The following is a 14196-nucleotide window of genomic DNA, read 5'->3' on the forward strand; positions in this document are numbered from 1 at the left end:
ACTTGGTCTATTAGTCCATCTATACTGACCTCCATCAGGTTGCAAATTAAAAATAATTTTTTTCTGCATCTAGCTCTGAAAAAATATTTGGGCTTCTAGCAGTGTGTGGGACTTGGTCTATTAGTCCATCTATACTGACCTCCATCAGGTTGCAAATTAAAAATAATTTTTTTCTTCATTTAGCTCTGAAAAAATATTTGGGCTTCTAGCAGTGTGTGGGACTTGTTCTATTAGTCCTTCTATACTGACCTCCAGCAGGTTGCAAATTGAATTTAATTTTTTTCTGCATCTAGCTCTGAAAAAATATTTGGGCTTCTAGCGGTGTGTGGGACTTGGTCTATTAGTCCATCTATACTGACCTCCATCAGGTTGCAAATTAAAAATAATTTTTTTCTGCATCTAGCTCTCAAAAAATATTTGGGCTTCTAGCAGTGTGTGGGACTTGGTCTATTAGTCCATCTATACTGACCTCCATCAGGTTGCAAATTAAAAATAATTTTTTTCTTCATTTATCTCTGAAAAAATATTTGGGCTTCTAGCAGCGTGTGGGACTTGTTCTATTAGTCCATCTATACTGACCTCCATCAGGTTGCAAATTAAAAATAATTTTTTTCTGCATCTAGCTCTGAAAAAATATTTGGGCTTCTAGCAGTGTGTGGGACTTGGTCTATTAGTCCATCTATACTGACCTCCATCAGGTTGCAAATTAAAAATATTTTTTTTCTGCATCTAGCTCTGAAAAAATATTTGGGCTTCTAGCAGTGTGTGGGACTTGGTCTATTAGTCCATCTATACTGACCTCCATCAGGTTGCAAATTGAATAAAAAAAATTTCTGCATCTAGCTCTGAAAAAATATTTGGGCTTCTAGCGGTGTGTGGGACTTGGTCTATTAGTCCATCTATACTGACCTCCATCAGGTTGCAAATTAAAAATAATTTTTTTCTGCATCTAGCTCTGAAAAAATATTTGGGCTTCTAGCAGTGTGTGGGACTTGGTCTATTAGTCCATCTATACTGACCTCCATCAGGTTGCAAATTAAAAATAATTTTTTTCTTCATTTAGCTCTGAAAAAATATTTGGGCTTCTAGCAGTGTGTGGGACTTGTTCTATTAGTCCTTCTATACTGACGTCCAGCAGGTTGCAAATTAAAAATAATTTTTTTCTGCATCTAGCTCTGAAAAAATATTTGGGCTTCTAGCGGTGTGTGGGACTTGGTCTATTAGTCCATCTATACTGACCTCCATCAGGTTGCAAATTAAAAATAATTTTTTTCTGCATCTAGCTCTGAAAAAATATTTGGGCTTCTAGCAGTGTGTGGGACTTGGTCTATTAGTCCATCTATACTGACCTCCATCAGGTTGCAAATTAAAAATAATTTTTTTCTGCATCTAGCTCTGAAAAAATATTTGGGCTTCTAGCAGTGTGTGGGACTTGGTCTATTAGTCCATCTATACTGACCTCCATCAGGTTGCAAATTAAAAATAATTTTTTTCTTCATTTAGCTCTGAAAAAATATTTGGGCTTCTAGCAGTGTGTGGGACTTGTTCTATTAGTCCTTCTATACTGACCTCCAGCAGGTTGCAAATTGAATATAATTTTTTTCTGCATCTAGCTCTGAAAAAATATTTGGGCTTCTAGCGGTGTGTGGGACTTGGTCTATTAGTCCATCTATACTGACCTCCATCAGGTTGCAAATTAAAAATAATTTTTTTCTGCATCTAGCTCTGAAAAAATATTTGGGCTTCTAGCGGTGTGTGGGACTTGGTCTGTTAGTCCATCTATACTGACCTCCATCAGGTTGCAAATTAAAAATAATTTTTTTCTGCATCTAGCTCTGAAAAAATATTTGGGCTTCTAGCAGTGTGTGGGACTTGGTCTATTAGTCCATCTATACTGACCTCCATCAGGTTGCAAATTGAATAAAAAAATTTTCTGCATCTAGCTCTGAAAAAATATTTGGGCTTCTAGCGGTGTGTGGAACTTGGTCTATTAGTCCATCTATACTGACCTCCATCAGGTTGCAAATTAAAAATAATTTTTTTCTGCATCTAACCCAGCCAATAGTTTTGGCCTAATACCACAGTTTGGCCACTCAGCTCTGCTCGGTTACCATCCATTGTTTTTTTGTGCAAACAACTCCAGAGTTGTGAATTAGTTAACCACCAAAATGAGTGGAAAAAGGCCTGCTGCTGGTGGAAAGGGGAATAGGCGTGTTGGGAACGGGAAAAAAGGTTGTGTCCGTGGGGTAGGTGCAGAAGAAAGACCATCTTCCAGCCAAACTAAAATGTCTACTTCTTTTAGTGGACAATGTGATAAGATCCCTTTCTTACAGCCACGCCAATCGCTACAAATTCCAGATGAGGCACAAAAACAGCAGGTGCTTCAACGGATATCAAGTGCTCCTTTAAGTGGGCTCTCCTCCACATCAACTTCAACATCACAAATACTCCAGTCCTCAAAGGTGTCACCCAAATCGCACTTGCTTCCTCACAGCTCCCAAATCTCCAGCTGCCCGTCTGAGTATGAGGTAGAACAGATGGTTGAGTCTGCAGAGCTGTTTACTCATACTATAGCCTGGGAATCAGAGGTCGACTCCAGCGCTTCTGTGAATCCAGACGAGGAAATGATCTGCACTGATGCCCAGAATCTTTATGAGTCGGATCCAGGACCAGACGCAGAAGGTTCTGACCATAATGTAGACCCTCATTCCCAAACTGTAACTCCTGTTGGTGGAGACAATGAGGAAGACGATGATAAGACTCAAATACCTGATTGGAGCGACAACTTTAGTTTTTTGTCAGGGCAGGAACAGGTTGGCTCTGAGGACGACGGGTGTGATAACGCACAGGGTGATGATGATGAGGTCGGAGATCCCACTTACTGTCAACCCACAGTCAGCCAAGAGATGAGGTCAGCAGAGGAGGTGGAGGAAGATGCTAGTGACGACGAGGTCAGGTTGCGCCTTCCTGGACAGAGACGTAGTACTGGAAGCACGTCAACAACTGCATCCTCAAACACAACTCTGCCTCTCACCACAAGTCGTGGTGGCTCTTCAGGTCGCATGGGTGCTAAGCCTTGCATAGCCTGGGCATTTTTTCAGATCGATAAAGATGACCCAACTCGTGTTATCTGTAACATTTGTCAGCAAAAGCTAAGTAGAGGCCAAAAAATACATAGTTTGAGTACTTCATGCATGAACCGGCACATGGACATGAAGCATAAGTTGCAGTGGGAAGCTCAGTGTGCTACAATGCGGTCTAGCCGGCCGGGCCAACCACCGTCTGCCATATCTTGTGCATCCGCGGCCTCTTCATCCTCTGTGACTGGGGGGACAGCAGTCACACCTGTTTTGGGGCGCAGACCTGCCACCTCTTTACCCGCAACAGCCAGCGTGATTGGCAGGTCATCATTTTCTTTGGAGGTGGTAACACCAGCTGGTCTTGAGCGCTGTCCGACATCGATAGCACCACCTTTGGATCAAGGCAACCTAACATGTCCGCCTGCATCTTCCTCACAGACCGGCAGTTTGCCGGGGACACCCTTATCAACCCCGTCTAAGCACAATAGCCAGCCCTCGGTCCCTCAGATGTGGACAAGTAAAAGACCATTTCCTCCTAGCCATGAGAAAGCTAAGAGGTTGAATTTCACCATCTGCAAGCTCTTGGCTACAGAAATGCTGCCTTTCCGCCTGGTGGACACAGAGGATTTTCGAGACCTTATGTCCGTCGCAGTGCCCCAGTACCAGATGCCCAGTCGGCACTACTTCTCAAAGAAAGGTGTGCCTGCGCTCCACCAGCATGTCGCACACAACATCACCGCTTCTTTGAGAAACTCTGTGTGTGACAGGGTGCATTTCACCACAGACACTTGGACGAGTAGGCATGGACAGGGGCGTTACATGTCGCTGACTGGGCACTGGGTAACTATGGTGACAGCAGGACAAGGGGCTGCTGTCCAAGTCTTGCCGTCCCCACGAGTTGTGCGTCAATCCTCTTTATGTCATTTTTCCTCCACTGCTTCTGCCTCCTCAACCTCCTCTCGGTCTTCCACCTGCACCCAAAGCCTGTCTGGTCATGCCACAAGCTTTCTAACTGCGCAGAAGGGATCCTGCACACCTCCTTACTATGCTGGCAGTAGGGCTCAACGTCATCAGGCGGTTTTTACATTGAAATGTCTGGGAAATGTGAGTCACACAGCTGAGGAGTTGTGGTCAGCTCTGGAGAACCAATTTCATGAATGGTTGTCTCCACTGGACCTGAAACCAGGGAAGGCCGTGTGCGACAATGCTGCAAACCTGGGTGCGGCCCTTCGCCGGGGCAATGTCACACACGTGCCTTGTATGGCTCACGTGTTGAACCTGGTTGTCCAGCAATTTTTAGCCCACTATCCCAGACTAGATGGCCTTCTGCAGAGGGCACGGTCGCTGTGTGCTCACTTCCGCCGTTCGCATCCCGCAGCTCAGCGACTTACATCTCTACAGAAGTCGTTGGGCCTGCCACTTCACCGGCTAAAATGCGATGTGCCTACCCGGTGGAATTCAACTCTGCACATGTTGCAGCGGCTGTGGCAGCACCGACAAGCCCTGGTGCAATACGTTCTGACGTATAGCCTGGGCCAACGAGATTCAGAGGTGGGGCAAATCACGCTGGAGGAGTGGTCTCAGATCAGGGACCTATGCACCCTTCTGCACAGTTTTGAAATGGCGACGAAGATGTTTAGTGCTGACGATGCCATTATCAGCATGACTATTCCGGTGATTTACATGCTGGAGCACATGTTAAACAGAATTCGGAGTCAGGTGGTGGCACAAGAGGAGGTGGAGGAAGTAGAGGAGGAGGAGTTGTATGCGGAAGGGCTAACATCTGCAAGGTCCAGACGGTCGGCAGCACCAGGGCGGCAGGCATGTGAGGGTGGGGGAGATGATTTTACCAGGGCGCATGGTAGCAGCCAAACTAGTGAGGAAGGTGCAGGAGCCCAGGAAGAAGTGGAGGACGAACTGATGGAAGACTCATCAGATGAGGGAGACCTTGATCACATTTCTGTTGTGCGAGGTTGGGGGGAGAGGACAGAGGAAGGAAGCATGATTGTTACCTCGCCACCAACACAACAGGGACTTGGTGCTCCTGGATGCGCAACACACATGAGTGCCTTCTTGCTGCACTACCTGCAACATGACCCTCGAATTGTGAGAATTAGAAATAATCCTGACTACTGGGTTGCCACACTGTTAGATCCCCGGTACAAAAGTAAATTTGCAGAAATTATTCCTGCCATAGAAAGGGATGCACGCATGCAGGAGTATCAGCAGAGACTGTTGCAGAATCTTACATGTGCTTTTCCACAAAATACCAGTGGTGCACGTAGTGAATCTCACAGTTCCAACTTGCCAACCGTGGTCTGTATGGAATTGTTCAATAAAGGGCCCAAAATTAAGATAACATAGATGGGAGAGGTCTCTATGAATAGGAATTCCTAAGTATTTGATACCCTGTGAGGGCCAGGCAAAGGGAAAGTTGGACTGGATGGAATCCTATATGGATTTAGGGAGGGAGACATAGAGGGCCTCAGACTTCGCTGCATTGATTTTAAAATTTTACCATGTAACAAAGTGATCTATTTCAGCCATAACAGCAGGGATGGATATATGTGATTGAGTGATATATACTAGGACATCATCAGCAAATAGAGAGCACTTGTACTCGGTGCCTCCCACCTCAATCCACCTAATATTGGGGTTATGGCGAATTGATGAGAGCAGGTGCTCCGTCACTAGGATGTATAAGAGAGGGGACAGAGGACATCCCTGCCTTGTCCCATTGGTGATTGTGAAAGGTGATGAAAATGTTCTGACGCACCCCCTGGGCCTTGGGACACCCGGAGCCGGACCCTTTTTGGTGGATGCTGGTGGTTGTAGTCTTCGTGGCGGCGATCCGGTTCCGTGGCTCAGGGCGGTCAAACCAGTGGCGGAACTATTTATGTGGTTTTGATGTTTAAATGTCCGACTACGCCACCCGTGGATTGCGGTCAGAGTGAACCGCCGCTACAGGGCAGACCGCTAAGGCTGGTGTTGTGGGTGCAGCAGAGCGTAGCATAACTCCCCACGGGAGGAGTATAGCCTCAGGGCAGTGTATGCGGAGGATGAGGGTGATGGTGCAGGGCAGCAGCAGTAACGACACGGAGTCAGTGATGTAGTTCAGGGCCTTTACTCACAGTTCTTATTATCCAGACCACGTCTGCAGGTAACGGCTGCCCACGTCGTACTGTGCTCACCAGGTGAGGGGCTCAGACAACTCCCAGATAACTTTGGAGCGCTTCACAGGACCCCCTTTGTGTGTCCTTTGTCTGGCCTTTCTTACCAACACTTCTGTCCGGCTGCCTCGGGCCTCCTCTTGGTAAACTTGGCGCCAGTTTCCCTGACCCTATGTGGTGCCTTCCTAGCGGGTGGAGCAAGGGGCTGCGCCACATAAAATGTCAGAGCCTCCGGTTTCTAGCTGAGGGTCGTTTCCTGCCTCCACTAGTTCGGGGACCGGTCTCCCCCTTTGGCCTGACCCCTCCACGCAGGTGGATTCGGGCGTGCGGTGGCGACTCGCCCGTCCGCACCCCTGGGATCTCTTCATTCCTCGTTCCTGGAGCCTTCTCCGCTCCTCTTCCTTCCTTCTCCCTCTTGCAGGCCTGGGCCTCTGTTACTAGGCCCGCCTCCGGAGCAGAGCTCATGCAGAGCCCCTGCTCCCTGCCACTTCTGCTCAGACTTCTCTGCACTGAACTAAGATGGTGCCCACCTTTTATACTCCCTTCTCAATGCACCCAGGAACTGCTTCCTCCCTGCTCCTGCACTGCAGGGTTCCCCTTCCTCAGTGTTCCCTCCCCCCACTCCAGCCAGGGACAGGGACTGTCGTGCCCATCTCAGGGGCATATTGGTCGCCCTGCCCCACGGCAATGTGGTGTAATGCATGCAGGTGTCGGGTCCTGATCCACACTCCATCCTTATCTGAGAGTGAGATATCACACCTCTGGGTGAGGTGCAATACGTCTGTAGCAACCGAGCCCTCGGTGCTACAGTTCCATTTATCTTCAGCCTAGGTGACGTATTGTGATACAGGGCCGTGATTTTGGCTATAAAAGGGTCCCCTAGACCCCTACCCCAAGCTTTTTAAGAGAATCATATATGGCGTGCCAGGAGACTCTATGGAATGCTTTCTCAGCATCCAACGAGAGTATCTACTTACAAATTTTTAACTGCATCTAGCCCAGGAAATACTTTGTGCCTAGTAGCAGTGTCTGCTAGTCAGCGGATTATCCCGGCTGTTAAGCAAGCTACACCACCTGTAGTTTGGACACTTAATTTTTTCAAAGGAAATGCTTCGGGACCACGGGATACTTAGTGAAGAGCATCAGGAGGCACCCCAAGGCATAGGGGCTGGGACTGGCACTAGGATGCCTTGCGGTGGACAGCCGAGCTCGATCCTTATAAAAGCTTTTTAACTGCAGCAGCTTTAGTGGACGCTACTGGAGCTGGAATTACGCGGCTGCTGGCATGAGACTTGCCCTCCAATAGATCCTTGTAAATGGATTTAAAGTGTATTCATTCAAATTAGAGGGACAATTTAAATTAAAAAGCTTAGAGCTGCCTCCACCACAGGGGGGCTCTCTCGACCCACCAGCGGACAGGCACCAGTATTGGGAGAGGGGGGCTGGCCGTCAGGGTTCACCGCGGCTCTGGCACAAACCCGGCGACACGGAGGTGGCACGGGCAGGAGCGGACTGGCCGTCTCGGCTTCTCACTTTTTGGATTTTAGAAGGGCATGACATGCCTATATCTGTGTCTCCCCCTCCTTTTACTCCTCCACCTCTTTTCTTTTCGCATGACTATATGTACTTGTCACTTTTCCATGTGTTAGTTGTGTCTTCTGAGCAGTTTGTCAGCTTTTGGACACCTTTGAAGGTGTTTTCTATGTGTTTCTATGTGTTTTTGTTTGCCTGCCATTGGTTTTAACGGTGTTCGAAGGTGTTCGACGAACAGTTCGACGAACAGTTCGGCGAACACACGGGTGTTCGACGAACCGAACCGAACTCGAACACTACGGGGGTGGCTCAACACTACTGCTAAGTAAGATTGGTGTGACAGAGGCCTCATGAGTGTATGGAAAAAAAAAATGTTTCTTTATGTGAAGGTACACAAATATATTTAATTCTGAGAAAATTATGATACATAACTAAGTATTATCTACATTATATATATGTATATATATATATATATATATATATATATATATATATATATAATTCCTTTAGTAATTATTATTTCTTGACTTAGCTAATAGTGGATAAGGGCAACCACACATCAATATGGTTTACAAAGCAAATTTACATTTAGAATAATTTTTCCACATGATAATTTTATAGTATGCAAGGATATTATTATTTTTAATGGTTACCTAAATAGGTACACACCTCTTCAGACAAATATATGCTACACATTGATATGAAATTTATGCAAAATATTTATAGAAGAATAATTATTTTTAATTTGGTTCTGATATATACATAAATTATTTTATAAAATAATATTTTTTGATATTAAAGGGGGAAAATGTGTTTTTGATCCTGATTATATAATCACTTTTGATCAATACTTATTTTTCACACATCTTAGTGAAGAAGAAATATTAATAAGGTACAATGGTATAATTAAGAAGGGTATTACATGCAAAGTTGCATCATTTAATCATTTTTGGTAATACAAGGTTATGACAAATATGAAATCATCCAGATAATGGAAATATAAGGGTATTTTTATGAATAATATAATTACTCTACATTTGTCATCAACATATAAAGGCCTTATTTTTATTTTTATTCTTATTTTTACTCTTAATTTTATTTTTCATTTTTACATTTTATTCTTACTTTTTATTTTTCATTTTTAATACTCATTTTTTTATTTTATTTCAGTTCAATATCTCAATTGAGAAAACACATTAATATTTAATAAAGTAATGTCTAATACAAGAATATTGCTTCATTAAATATAATGATGATATGAATTAATATAAGAAGGAAAATGTTTCAATTTTCTGTGTAAACACAACAACTCATTCATTCATTCATTCATTCATTCATATATTTATTCATTTTGGTCCATGAGTATACATTCTTTGGTATTATTAGTTTAATAAAGATATAAACACTTGTTGTTTCAAAACACACTGACACCTATGAGTTGGAAAAGGTAATTACACCTATGACATAAAATTATTCTATCACATGGAGAACTTGATTAATAATGAATTACTATCTATTATTGTTTATTATTCTGAACATAATTTATGTAATATTTTGATAATAATTAGATGGATATTATTGATTTCTATGGTACCCTGTGATATTATAGGTTAGGAAAATTGCCAGATTTGGTATCAGATTAGGGAATGAAGACTTCAATCAAGACATCGCAATTATGGATTCTATCTCAATAAAGACTTTTAATATTTATAAATCAAAGAGATTCTCAAAAGTTACAAGAAGAAGCAACCGATATCCGGAAATCTCAGAAGGTAAACATGTTGTGAATGCTGCATGATAATAGACTGTGTCAAATACAATTCACACCACTGATAACCACAACTGCAGAAGAAGATGATCCTATATGAACTGTGTTGTGTTCAAGTTTCATCACGTTCCAGTGGTTTCTTATCACCTGCAAGGCTTCAATGAAAGCTGGTGAATAATAAAGGAGTGTCAGGATTCTGCCAGCCTGACATATGTGTCCTGTACATTACGGACTGAGTACTGGTTATGGTGCTATATAAAGCAGGGAAGTGTCAAGTTAACCCTTGCTTTGCTGACCAAAGATGTCACATCTGTTCCAAAAGTGACACGAGACCAGTGCAGACGACACGGAGGATTCCAGAATTATCCAAAGACAATCTACGTAAGTCCAGGTGACACTGCACAGATATTAAAGCTACATTTCATCCATGGACTTTGTTTTCTTATCAATTGACACACATGATCTTTCTAATAAAGAGTACAGTTTATGGACTGAACAATAATGAACACAATTATGGACTGTACAATATCTACACACTGTAATTTATTTCAAAGGAGTTTTCATCTAAAGACTGTTATAAAAGAACCAAGAAGAAGACAAGACAAAGACCCGATGACATCAGATGATGACGATTGGACCCGTGATTACTTCGATTTAGATTTAGGGAAGTATAATTATATATGTTAAATGAATATTAGTCACGGCTTACCATAACATGAATTCACATCATTATATAACAATAATCCGATATTATTATTATTATTATTATGGAAATTAAATGATATTATCAAGGAAGAAAAGGAAAAATGATTCTGTTATCCTAAGGATGAACCTATCTACTTTGAGGATTTCAGTGGATGTCTTTCATCCTCAAAAGGGGGAATTGTTAAATATTAATTACAGATATTCATTTTTCTTAATTATTGTTAAATATTAATTATGGATATTCATTTTATTCTTAATTCTGAGTTCTGTACATAAGATTGCATCAGCCATCGTTTCTAGCTGACATGCGCTGTTTGTGTATTTTTGGTTCAGCACCATAATTAGAAGAACAGGTGCCATATGACCGGCCTTTAAAAGCCCATGCTGCAGAAAGGGGGGTCTCTTGCCATTCCACAGAACACAGGATGAGGATCCGTGTGTAAACCAGCAGCTGATGTAGGCCCAAGGAAACACGTTCTTTACCCGGACACACGTGCTGGATCCCAGGAAAAGATGGGTGAATCTCAACAATTAAGCTAATTATGGACAAATGGACAATCACTCTGTAACTATCTAATTATTGTATGTACCTGCTGCAATCTGATTCTTCTTAATGGACAATCCAAGAATAAATCGATACATTTTTTTTATAAGAAAATCTGATATTGATACTTTGCGAAGTCCTCGATAGAGAAAAACAATACAGAAAGAAGTATTTATTTAACACGGTCTTACCCAATGGTCTTCCGCAGCCAGTCACGAAGATGACCACACTCTGGACCTCATCTTCACCCGTCTCTGTTCCCTGTCTAACTGTTATGATCTGCAACATGTACTAAGGAAAGATAGGGGAAAGCTGTCCCTACAGTAAGACTAAGCTTAATCCCTGCGATGTAGCGGGCTGCCTGTTCCTAGTGAACAGACCCACCTTAGTCCTCAGCTAGTCTGAACGAAGACCTATAGAATTAAGGGAGGGGTCCCTAAAAGAACTAAGGACTGGGACAATAAAGGGACACCTCCTAAACAGAAGTTGTTGCAGAACACAAAAGACAAACTGACAAAAAGTACTAGAGGTCCCAGATGACCAAGCGAACTTGACAGAGAAAGGCACAGAAGCACCAGGCTAGCGAAACAGTAAAAGACTGAAGTCCAGTACAGCCAGAAGGACGGAGCAGGAATATAAAGGCAGAGGGTTCGGCCGCTACAGGGGTATTGCACCTCAGCCCAGAGGTGTGATATTCCACTCCCGGGTAAGGATGGAGTATGGACCAGGGCTCAGTTAGCTGCATACAGCACACACACCCCATTTCCGAGGGACAGCTCAACGGTGCTCCCACTAGACAGAAGTGCAGGCATGGCCGACTATGTCCCTGCCTGGAGTGGGGAGGGGGTGGAACACCCAGTGCTGTAGGGGCAGATAGGGGTTGGTTCCTGAGCGTAGGTAGGAGCCCATTGGTTGCTGGTCACCTGGGCTCATGGTCAGAGGGAGGTATAAAAGGTGGGCACCATCTTAGATCTAGGTTCGTTCGTTCGTTCAGCCAGAGGAGAAGACTGGGATTGGAGGCTCTGTAGGAGCTCCACTCAGGAGCGGGCCTAGAGAGAGGCCGAGGAAGAGAGAGAGAAGAGGTGAAAGGGAGCTGTGATTAAGTCTCATCCCAGCTCCACGAGAAAGGAACAGAAAGGAACAGAGAAAGAGAAGGAGAGACAGAGAAACAGAAGGGATCAGGAACAAGAAGGTGGAAGGGACCCTAAGAATCCAGGGTGAAGGGTCAGGCAGATTAAGGGTACCGGATCCCAAGTTGGTGGAGGAAAAACTACCCTCAGCCAAAGACCGGTCGTCGTGATCATCTATTGATGCGACACCTCATCAAACCTGCTAGGAAGGCACCATATAGGACAGCGGAGGACGGGGCCCACGTTTAACCGCACAAGTCCGCGGCAGCTGGACAAAAGTGGGTCACTGGTGAGGCAGGCCAGAGAAGGGATTAAAGGGGGTCCTGTGCCATGCTCCTGACCTGCCTGGGAGTTGACCGAGCCCCACACCTGGTGGACGCAGCACGGCTCGGGCGGTCACTGCTGACAGAAGTGACCCGGAACAAATGAACTGTGAGTAAAGACCCTGGACTGTAACTTGTTGTCTGTGTGCTCCTTCGCGCCTCCAGCACTACCGGTACTGGGACTCTCACCATCATCACTCCCACCATCCACTACACTGCCCTGGGGCCGCACTCTTCATCAGCCCAAGCGGACTGCCTTGCAGCGGCGGTTCCTAATAGCAGCAATCCACGGGTGGCGTAGTCGGACATTATCTAAAGTGCATAGCAGACTACCATTGGTCTGACCACCCTGAGCCGCGGGACCCATGGCCCAGGGGGCGAGTCAGTCATGTGACCGCAAACCACAAGATAGAAAAAACAAACAGGAGGGTTCTAACACTAACCTCTCTAACTCACCTCTCCCTCTTTCTGACCACAACCTACTTACATTCTCTACCCTCTCCTCTCCAGGCAACAATCCCCACTCCACAAACTTGCATACCCTCGCAGAAATCTTAAACACCTTGACCTACACTTACTCTCTGAATCCCTCCCTCTTGCAGACATCATTTCCTTACATGACGCAGATGTTGCTGCCGCCAAGAACTGCGACAGGCCTCCAGGGTTGCTGAGCGTAGATGGAAAAGGTCCCACTCCAATGAGCACTTCATCGCATTCAAACAGTCCCTCACTACATTCAAGTCCACACTCACTGCAGCAAAACATACTTCTCATCTCTAATATCCTCCCTGTCTCACAACCCTAAACAGCTATTTAGCACTTTCAGTTCTCTCCTCTGCCCCCAGCGCCTCCTGCCTCTCTTCTCATCTCAGCCTAAGACTTTGCCTCATTGCTCAAGCAGAAGATTGACACCATCAGACAAAGCTTTTGTCTAAAATCCCCCCAGCCCCTCCTCACACCTTCTCAATCCTCCTCCTCCAAAACCAGCTTCTCAACCATTACAGAAGATCAACTTTCCTCTTTACTCTCCAACTCACACCTTACCACCTGTGAACTTGACCCAATCCTGTCCCACCTCATCCCCAGCCTTACCACTATCTTCATCCCAACCCTAACACACCTCTTCAACCTGTCACTAATAACTGGTGTCTTCCCGTCATGCTTCAAACATGCCTCGATTACACCGATCCTTAAAAAGCCCTCCCTTGACCCATCCTCTCTGACAAGCTACCACCCCATATCACTTCTCCTCTATGCCTGAAAACTACTGGCACAACATGTCCACTGTGAACTGTATTCCTACCTCTCCTCCTGCTCTCTCTTTGACCGCCTTCAATCTGGCTTTCAGCCACACCATTCTACTGAAACTGCCCTGACTAAAGTCACCAACGGCCTACTAACCACTAAATCCAAGCGTCACTAATCTGTCCTCCTTCTCCTAGACCTATCATCTACCTTTGACACAGTGGACCATTCCCTCTTACTATTGACTCTGTCATCTCTCGGCATCACAGACTTGGCCCTATCTTGGATCTCTTCATACCTAACAGACAGCACATTCAGTGTCTCCCACTCACACACCACCACCTCATCTCGCCCCCTATCTGTCCGTGTCCTCCAAGGTTGAGTTCTAGGACCCCTGCTCTTCTTCATCTAGACCTTTGGCCTGGGACAGCTTATAGAGTCTGACGGCTTTCAGTATCACCTATATGCTGATGACACACAGATCTACCTTTCTGGACCCGATATCTCATCCCTACTAACCAAAATCCCACAATGTCTGTCTGCTATCTCATCCTTCTTCTCTGCCAGATTTCTAAAACTTAACATGGATAAAACAGAATTCATCATCTTTCCAACTTCCCATTCATATCCCCCATCTGACCTATCTATCAACGTCAATGGCTGTTCATTCTCCCCAGTCCCGCAAGCTCACTGCTTTG

The sequence above is a fragment of the Phyllobates terribilis genome, unplaced genomic scaffold (genome assembly GCF_046119375.1).
Source record: "Phyllobates terribilis strain yellow unplaced genomic scaffold, ASM4611937v1 Scaffold_5__5_contigs__length_657084704, whole genome shotgun sequence".
NCBI classification, from domain to species: domain Eukaryota; kingdom Metazoa; phylum Chordata; class Amphibia; order Anura; family Dendrobatidae; genus Phyllobates; species Phyllobates terribilis.